Source organism: Myzus persicae, unplaced genomic scaffold, assembly GCF_001856785.1.
Source record: "Myzus persicae strain clone G006 unplaced genomic scaffold, MPER_G0061.0, whole genome shotgun sequence".
Classification (NCBI taxonomy): Eukaryota; Metazoa; Arthropoda; class Insecta; order Hemiptera; family Aphididae; genus Myzus; species Myzus persicae.
In genome coordinates this window covers 101,128-111,280 of record NW_019104013.1, presented here as the reverse complement: position 1 = coordinate 111,280, position 10,153 = coordinate 101,128, and positions in this window count along the sequence as shown.

Here is a 10,153-nt window from a genome sequence, read left to right as displayed (position 1 = left end):
GTATGTCTAGTTGATCCAATCTAGATAATTCTGGTTGGACTGATCCTAGTGCCATATCCATAAGTGACATTTTTGGCTCATAACCATGTAATCAGGGCTTGCAAACGTTTTAATAACGTTATGATTATAACGTTATATTTGATAAAAAACGATTGAAATTTGTAAACCTAATTATAACAGAAAACGGTAAACATAAATAAATAAATAAATAACACAAAACAAAACGTAACGTTTAACAAAATATATGATATCTAAATGCTTTTAAATTTTAAATAACGATAAACGCAAAAATTGTATAACGTTTTAATTATGAATTACGATAAATGCAAAAATTGTATAACGTTTTAATTATGAATTACGATAAATGCAAAAATTGTGTAACGTTTTAATTCTGAATAACGATAAACACAAAAGTTGAATAACGTTTAAATTTTGAATAACGATAAACTCAAAATTTGTATATCGTTTTGATTGTAAATGACGTAAAAAAATTTTTTTTCAAATGCAAGCCCCGCCTGGTACATTAAAAACATTTATACAATTTTCAATTTAAAGTCAACATGATTTTCAACTTCCTATAGTTATCAATGAATAGAACTATTATTAATTATAAAAATGTATTGAATTAAAAACATTAATAATATAGGTGACATAAATAATACTATATATTATGATTAACTACCAAATACTTACTGAATTATTGACCTACAACGTATTCTTGAAATTGAGGTGATCTGTTTATATAGATTAAACAAAATTATTACACTTTTTTTAAAATACTTTTTTCCTTTAATGCGTTATTTTAAATTATGATATAGCTGTACTTTATTTTTTAAATTTTAAAATCACATAAAACATAGTGTTTCCTTATGATAATTATACAATAAACACGAGTGCTAAAAATAACAATACAATTAATAATGATATGTTTGTGTATTGAAAAAGATACCATCCAGTGACAGCATTTTGTTGATACCTATGACTTTTAAGAAAAAACAATATGTTAAGTTAAATAAAACAATTAAACATTGAACTTGACTTTCGACACAAATTAATGTTAATTTAAAATCAATACCTAATGGAAATATTATATAATTGTACTCAAGGTTGAAGGCTCAAAAATAATATAAATATGCAATAGTTTATAATGAACTTTTGATTACAAAAATAATTCTATGAGATCGAAATATCTTTTTTTACAGCATGCACCCAAACACACATTTTTAATTACTCGTCTTTAGGAAATCTGTTTTACTTTATTTTTGTATGATTGCATCATTAACAGTTTACTGTTAACCTAATGAATTATTATAAATAATCACATGGAATCTCAGAATTTGCTGCATTATATCGAATATATCAAACAATGAATTTTAGCCAATTATTATCATTAGGGCCCGGAATTGTATGTATTTGTATATTTGTATTTATGAAATTAAAAAGTAGACAAAAATTTGAACCTTAACCTAATGTGTTAGTATGCAAAATTAAATGTTGCATATTTTTACATATTTGGCAGCCACAGGCTGGCCAAATCCGGTCGTCAGTTTGTACCCTAATTATCATATATATAAATTGTATTAACTATTTAATGAATTTTTATCTCAAATTTTGAACTCATGCCCCCTCCCCCCATTATTTGATTGAAAAATAAAAAAAATTTTAAATTAATTTAAAAAGTATAAATAAATAATATTAAATGTATATTTATAGTTCATATATTAAGAATTTTAATCGTTTAACAAATATTATTGTAGTATACAAATTGTTCAAAATAAAAGATAAAAAAACAAAAAACAATATCGTTATTACAGATAGATACTACCTAAAACTATAAAGTATCTTTAATATTTAGTTATTATCGTTCGACAGTCACAAGTCACCAAGAGGAGAAACGCCTTCTATCGTTTTGTCCGTTCTGAATGTACAAAAGTATAACGAGCTTAAGGACTAGTCCATGGCCTGGACACACAACACACTGATTCCAAAATTGTATTATAATTGCCAGAATCACGCCAGCGCTATGTCACGGCTGTTATAAATTCTGGTTGTAATATTATGTCGTACAATACATATATTTTTTTGGCAATTTATTGAAACATCCTGGTTCAAAACGTTCTTTTGGTTGGCCTCGTATACTTATTTCCAAATTATCTCTCATTCGTTGTATTATACTATCCGACATATTATGTAAGCAGGTATATTATAATATGATGCAGAATAAGGTTTTATTTTTTTAAAACTGGTTTCTTTTATGGGTACATGATATGGGTAGGTTGTAGGAATACACTGCGCCTGGGAAGTAAGAACACTTTCGATCTTACAAAGATTATACCTAATGTATAGTATTAATATATTATGTTGTTTATTTACACAATATTTGAGTAGATGGCCAACAAGAAATTATGTAAAATATATAATTTTTTTTTTATTGATCTGTTAATACAATTCGGCAGCAAGAGCCATCAGTTAGAGGTCTTAGATGCCATTTACAATACTATGCTACAATTTACAATTTGTATGGAGCTTACATTACAATAAATTTATTTAACAATTATAATATATTTTGTTAAAATGCTGGTTAATTTTAAAAATTAGATAATTTTTTTGTTTTGATCCGGGTTTGGTACAAGGAGGATTTCAGTTAAATTAAGATTTGTTCGTTCTTGTTCTTAAATATGACGTTTTGTTATGAATTTTTGATGTGTGTTTGACTGTGATCTGTGTGCCGCAAGTATCGAAGACGAGGAGTTCATCTTTAGACATGAGGAATCTTATCGAGTTTTTAAAGTCATCGTATGAGAGAAGATCTAGTTTGTTTGTGTCAGTGTCGCAGAAACTTATACTTTATTCCAACCACAATTTTATCTAAATAGTAAATACCAAATTGAAATCACACTGCTTTAGAAAATTAGAAGATAATTTGTTTTTCAGATGAAGTAATATTTTAGTATTATATTAGTAGAAGATGCTGGTATAATATAAATTATGACCTTTTCTGATTTGCTATTCGAATTTTAATATCGTCATAATATGTACTGGTGTTCTTCCACGAATACCGACTGTTGAATATGTAAATACTAAACGTGTTACCTGTATTATACAGTTTTTGGAATAAAGTATACATATTGCTATTTGTGTTATGTTACGCTACCACATGTCTTAAGGTTACAAGGATTATGATTTATGGTTTTAAGTTTTCTACCACAAAATAAGCAAAACACTAAGGTAACTAAATCATTAAATTTTATCCAGTCACACAAAGTATATACGATAAAATATTTTTATAACAAAAGTCGCCCTTGTTAATAAACTGGCTGTGCGTCAACATTCGAATGATCGTTATATATTATAAATAAAAAGCGACCGGTAAAACAGGCATTAGTATGATGCAAACAACTATTCATAATACAATCTACAAAAACGCAAACATAAACATTCTGTATCAAGTACCTACATACTTCCTCTACCCATTTCCGCAAAACTAAAATAGGTTGGTTGGGTTAGGCTCGGTTATATTGTTGAGATGTACATTCGCAGATCAAGGAATACATAATATTGGTTGTACAATGATGTTAAAAAATGAAATTATACTTTAATCTTCAACATACATTGTGGTTTTTGAAATACAATTCGACGTAGAAATTCAGAATGGTCAAGAGTGGGAGAACCTCAGTAATTGGGAAGAAGACTAACAAAACATGTTTACGCACCATCCAAAATTTTTGTTTGACAAAAGATTTTATTTTTTTGGTGTATTTCAGAAATCAAAATCGTATGACCTTGAAATTGTCACGAAAAATGTATACAGCATAGTTTCTAAACACTATACATTTTCAAAATATTTTGGATCTATGTGAGGTGTTTATAGACATTTAACTATATGATTTCTAGTTTCTGTCCATTCTGAACGAAGTGTTCTAGTGCTTACTACTATCAGCGTAGTAGCTGTACGGCTATGAATTGTACCTATTACTTGTACAATTATGTTTTGCTTTTTGTGTCACCGGGATTGGTAAAAGAAGAAGAATTAATATTAATTACGAATTAAAATAATAATAAATAAACTTTGATTATGATTTATTTACTATGATATCATTGATATTATCAGAGTACCATAATTATTACGTAGACCAATGTATTGACATTTGCAAATTGAATACGATGACTAATGGCTGTATATTGTAACACTCGTAATGTATAATAATAAATATTATCAATATGTAACTATTGCCAATATTCATAGCGTCAGACTGATTTTTACCGCCTCCTCCGCAGTGTGTGGGCCTTTACGGTAGACAGGTAGTTATAGGATTATCAGTGTTTATAATCAAAAATGTGATATGAATTATTAATCACTAATAACAGTTAAACATCATTCAAATTAAAATGTTATTGTATTTATGGTATTTATAGTTATTACTAAATTATGTAGATACTTAAAATTGGAACATGTTATGACCACGGCAATAAATGTTTCAAACCAGTTTTTTAATGGATGTCGGAGAGCACTTCATTACGAACAACACGTCACATTAATGTAGTAAACATTGAACTTCTATCGCCCGGTTGTCGCCGACTATATTTTCATGCCACATGAAATGCCTAGTTTTTGCTCCTTAGAAAGTGTGCGGGCCGGGAGCATAATATAATAATAATACACTCACCTTGACACCAGGTTTTTACACGACTTAGTTTTGAGCACCACTAGCAATTAAGTAAATACTAGCTGAGTGTGCAGCGGTGTAGTAGATCGAACAATAGTGGTCGGGATCGCCGGGTAAATACTGTTAAGCTACGTAGCATGTATTGTGTAAATATGTGTAGTTGTGTCTAAATGTGTACAAGAGTAAGTGTGTTTACAAAATAATTGTTAATAAAAAATGGCAGCACGGTTGCTGGAAAAAAAGAGTTATAAACATATTTGTAAATATTGTTCATATGTTAAATAAACTTATGCTAGTAAATGTACCAAATATTTTATACTTAAAAATACTATAGGAGGATACGAAGACTTTTAAAAGTTCCAAAAACGTATTTAATTTGTATTAGATATACACGACTCGATTTAGAGTAAATGATAATCTTAATTAAGTTATAAAATTAAATTTTTTTTGTCGGAGTAAAGATTGAATTTATTTTTTTTTTGAGTATTATAGTTATTAGCTATAGTTATTTATACTGCCACTCTGTTTAAATTAAATCAACTTTTTTTTAAAGAAACTTCAGGAGAGGTTTGAGGATATTCCTTGTTCCTGGGAACGTTCTTTGGAGAATATTTTTATTGGAATATCACTTCTTAAAGCATGCTTCGCGACGGTGAACCTCCACATCTCAGCTGGAGTATGTATGCGTTTTACTTTTAAAATACTTGAGCTCCTCAAAGGTAATACAAAACACAGAATTAGCACATTTCTGAAAATTTAACGAATTTTGTCAGAATTCTCACTTAAGTGCTTATAAAAAAATGTTGTGATTGTGTATTTCTATATTTTTTAATTTGTGTAATATGAACTTACGATGAACCTTGTACTAAATCTTAAAACGTTTTGATATCTTACACGTTTGATTTATTATTTGTTTTTTTTTCTGTAAATATGGATAAAAAAAAATTTATCTCTTAAAAATAAATGTTAACATTGTAAACCCGGGTACCTATACTAAAAGCATAGAGGTGCAGTCTATGGCATTTTCATCGACAGTTACAGAAATGCAAACTGTAATAATAACTTCGACAAGGGGAACAGGGATAAAAGGTACATTTCCCGAAATAATTTAACGCATATAAGGCAATGAAGGCATTCTTTTGAAAAGGAGCACTAGGGATGTTGTGAACCCATCCACAAACCACGAATAATTGTATCTCGTGCATTCATGCCATGCAAGCGTTCGCAGCACAAAATAAGGTCACCAGTCAGAGTTAAACAATACGACGACGAATGAAGTACTTACATAACTTCTTTACTCAATAATGAATATTATACAATATTCAAATTACAGTTTAAATAAATGTGTTACCATTGTTAATAGCAAAACCACACAAGGTTCAGTCAGAATTGGTTGGTAAAATCCGAAGACAAGTGGACAAAATAAATAAGAACTCTGTGACCACAGCTCCAATTTCAATTGAACGTTACCTTGAAAAACATTATATAATTATATATTAACAAAATTAAGTATCACATATTTTCATAAGTAATTAGGTACTCTGAAACAGTGTTGTGCATTATCTAGATAAAAATAATTCTAATTATCTTTTTATTTTATCTATATTTAAATAAAATGGTCATCTGAGATAATTTTTTGGGAGAATTTTTTTTTTTTATTTTGTTATGTTGTTGAGTGCCATATAGTATGTAATGTGTTGCCGTCCGAAATATTGGTCCCATAATTACGGCGGTCGACAGCGACGTCATTCTACTGCTGTGGACTGCGGCGCATATAATTAAAAAATGCTCTAAACAAAAGAAATGTAATCATATGATTTCTATGTATATTTACTTAAAACTTAGTAATTTGTGATACTTTGTTAATTAAATTAATCAATAATTTATAAAACAGTGTTTTACTAGACGGAAATTAAATTTCAATTAAATTTTAATGACAATTTCTAGAATACTGTTTTAAGCTTCTATATAATATTTAAAAATATCTTAAAGCTTGATTATTAGTTTTCAAATTAATTTTTTTAATCAAAGAGTAGACATATTTTACTTATATGTGATATTACATCACCTTTTAATTGTTTGTATCATTACTCAATGGTAATTTTAAAATGTGTTTTTTTATTCCATAGATAATCTAATAATTAAATCATACATTTAATTTATAATTCAAAATAGTTACACTCCATAGACCATACTATTATAGTAATATAACATCAGACGAAATATAAATAATAAATTAGATTCGTATAGATAAATTATTTAAAAATAATTTTATCTAGTAATAATTGTTCAAATAAAAATTTTTTCTAATTTATTTATTAGATATTAATGACATATTTTTATTGGGAGGCTTAACATTTACTTAAGTAAGTTTTTAATCTTACAATAGTATAGGACCTAACACAGTAAACATAGTCTATTGACACCAAAGCTGTTAAAAATAATTTAGGGGTGGTGGTAGATTTATAATTTATTTGGGAGACTAAGTTATGTGAAAATAGTTTAGCTTCCATGTGGTGATTACCAGCGAAAAAAAATATTCATAATTTATTAATCAGTTAATATTAAAAAAACATTCATTATTTTTATTTAATGTATTTTGTTTACCTAGTTGTATTTGCATATTTGGATATTGTGTTATAATTTAAAATTTTTAATGTTTGGTCTATTTTCTTGGTTTTCTTCAAGTGTAATAAATTATTACTATACATGCACCATACAATTTTAACTCTTTTTCAGTTATTACCTATATGTTTTTTTAAACTGCTGTCCATATAAGAAACTTGAATATTTAATGTAAAGTTCTCTATGAATTGTTATAGTACCTAATAAAAGTTTAAAAATATTATAGATTTTACGCTACAAGGTTTTTTTTCTTTGAAGCATATAAAAAACTACAATTTTGACAATATTTATGAAAATCACGAAAATTTGCAAATAATTTTGTGGTTCAAAATTTATGCAATGTTCAATTTGAAATATTAAGTTTTTCATAGGTAATTCATGGTATAACCAAAAAATTCACCAACCCAGTTTTTATTTTGATAGATATTTCAAGTTCATAGGTATTTGAACGAAATTTGATGCATTTGAATGAAAAATAACAGTTTTAGTTATTTTGTTGTAATTTAAAAATATTATCCGTGGGTACTTACAAGTATATGAATTACAATTTTCATCACACATCTTCACACGAGCTGACAAGCATATAAGATATTCATCGAAGCCCATTATTTTGTTAAAATAAATACAATTACAAATGCTTCACTCTTAGTACGAAAAAAAAACAATATCTTGTTTAGTAATAACAGTATTTTTATTTTAAAGCCGAAAATATCCAACATGACACAAAGTGTAAATTTTGAAAAAAAATTTTTTTTATATAATTTATCATAATAATTTTCGACACAAAGTGGTCATTTTTTAAGAAAAAAAATTGTTTTGAACAAAAAAAAAATGGCCATTTTAAATTTATTAAGAAAAAAAAACAATATTTTGTTTATAGTGATAACTGTATTTTTATTTTAAAGCCGAAAATATGCAACATGACACAAAGTGTGAATTTTGAAAAAAATTTTTTTTTATATAATTTATCGTAATAATTTTCGACACAATGTGGTCATTTTTGAAGAAAAAAAATTGTTTTGAAGAAAAAAAATGGCCATTTTAAATTTATTAAGAAAAAAAAACGAAAAAAAATTTTAATCTATTACCTCAAAAAAAAATGCCAAAGGCAGGTAATAGTTAACCTATAAACTACAAAAAAAAAAAAACACCAGGCAAGACACAAAAAGATTTAGAGGGAGGGGATTGACACGGAATGGCGAGGTTTGTTTGTACTGAATGGCCACTGGTCACCTCCATACGTCCACACGACCGGTCCCGCGGGCGGACGAGCGCAGTCGCCGACGCGTTTGTTCGCAGAGACGATCACCCAGACGACTGGTTTGGGCCCGACCACAACGACCGCTCAAGCGACTGGACGATTGGCGGTGGGGCGGCTAGTGGCGCGATGTTATGCGCTCGACGATTGACAGGTGCTGAGGACGACTGTCGCGACGACGACAGCGGAGACAAAAGCACTGGGCGAGCGAATACAGCTGTGATTGCTGCGGAACCGAAGCTGGAAGTCTCGCACCGCCGTACCCTGAAACTCATAATCGAATTCCCGCGGGTCCGGCGATGCTGCGACTTCCAATTCCTAGCATAGCTCTATCACTCGGCCTTGTGCCATAAAGTCTCCGCCGCCGCCGCCACAACTAGCCCTCGTGCACGCTCTGTCATCGTCGACGTACCGTCGGGGCGGAATCGGTGCCCACGCCGGTATACAACTAGCCGCCGCGCCGTGTCGTCGTGCGTCACTGCAAGGGCGGCCGAAGCAGCCGGGCCCGCGCCGAGTCGCCAGATGGTCTCGCCAACAAGCGACGCCGGCAACCGCTAACTCGTCGCGCCGCGTGTGGCCGTGGGACGTACTCGGGCGACATACCGCCTTTCACCGAGTGCACTTTTCCGCGTCAATCCCCTACGTGTGTCTTGCGTGGCGCTCCTCGGCCGAGGAGGAGGGAGCCGTGAACTCCGGCCGGTTACTCCCCTCGGAAGCAACCGCACATCAGGAGACGTGTCATCCGTCTCACTCCCTTCCAGGCGGTGGCGACGATCCTCCGTGATCGACCGCCCGGAAGTTTGCAACGTTTCTGTTCTGATGGCGGATGCTCCTGTTCACCCGACTCCTCCACTTTTGTATCGGCCTCGGCCGGCACGTCTTCCCCTAACACTGTTAACTCGTCAACTACTTTTTCTGCGTCCTGCTCGTCCGGTCCGACGTTCGGCGTCGCATCTCGCCCGGACGATCCGGGCGCTTCGGGGAGATGCGACACATTGTCACCGCAGGCGAATTCCAAACTCACATCTTCGCACACCGTCTCGACGATCCCGTCTAGAACAGACGACACTACCTCGTCTATGGACTCCGCTTCGGGCTGCATGACTACGTCGTCGGTCGTGTCGTCTGCTTCAAGTGCGTCGATCGAATCGCATAATACGACGTTCTCCGTTTGTATGGTAGGGCCGGTCGTATCTGATCCTGGCTGTTGTTCTCCGAGGTTGGTGTTATCCCCGGTGCCTTCGTCCCTCATCAATATGTCATAGATGGCCATTATATCGGCGTAGATTTCGTCGACGATCGTTTCGATTTCTGCGTTCATGATGTTTAGTTTGGTGTTTTTTGGCAGTGAATTACTAGTTTTGCGATCAGTGATGTCGGAGACAAAATTTGCAAGTGAATCAAAATAACAATCTCACCTTAAACAGTCGACGAAAAATTAAAATATCCCCCTGACGACGCGTCCGGCGTCGTTTATAACTAGCCAGCGAGTCGTCGTTCTTAACGGCCGGCGTTTGGATTTTGGGCACGCTTATTTTTCCAAACATATTATAGTTGTTTTTACACCCTAAGACGCGTAGGCACCTACACTATATTTTAACGA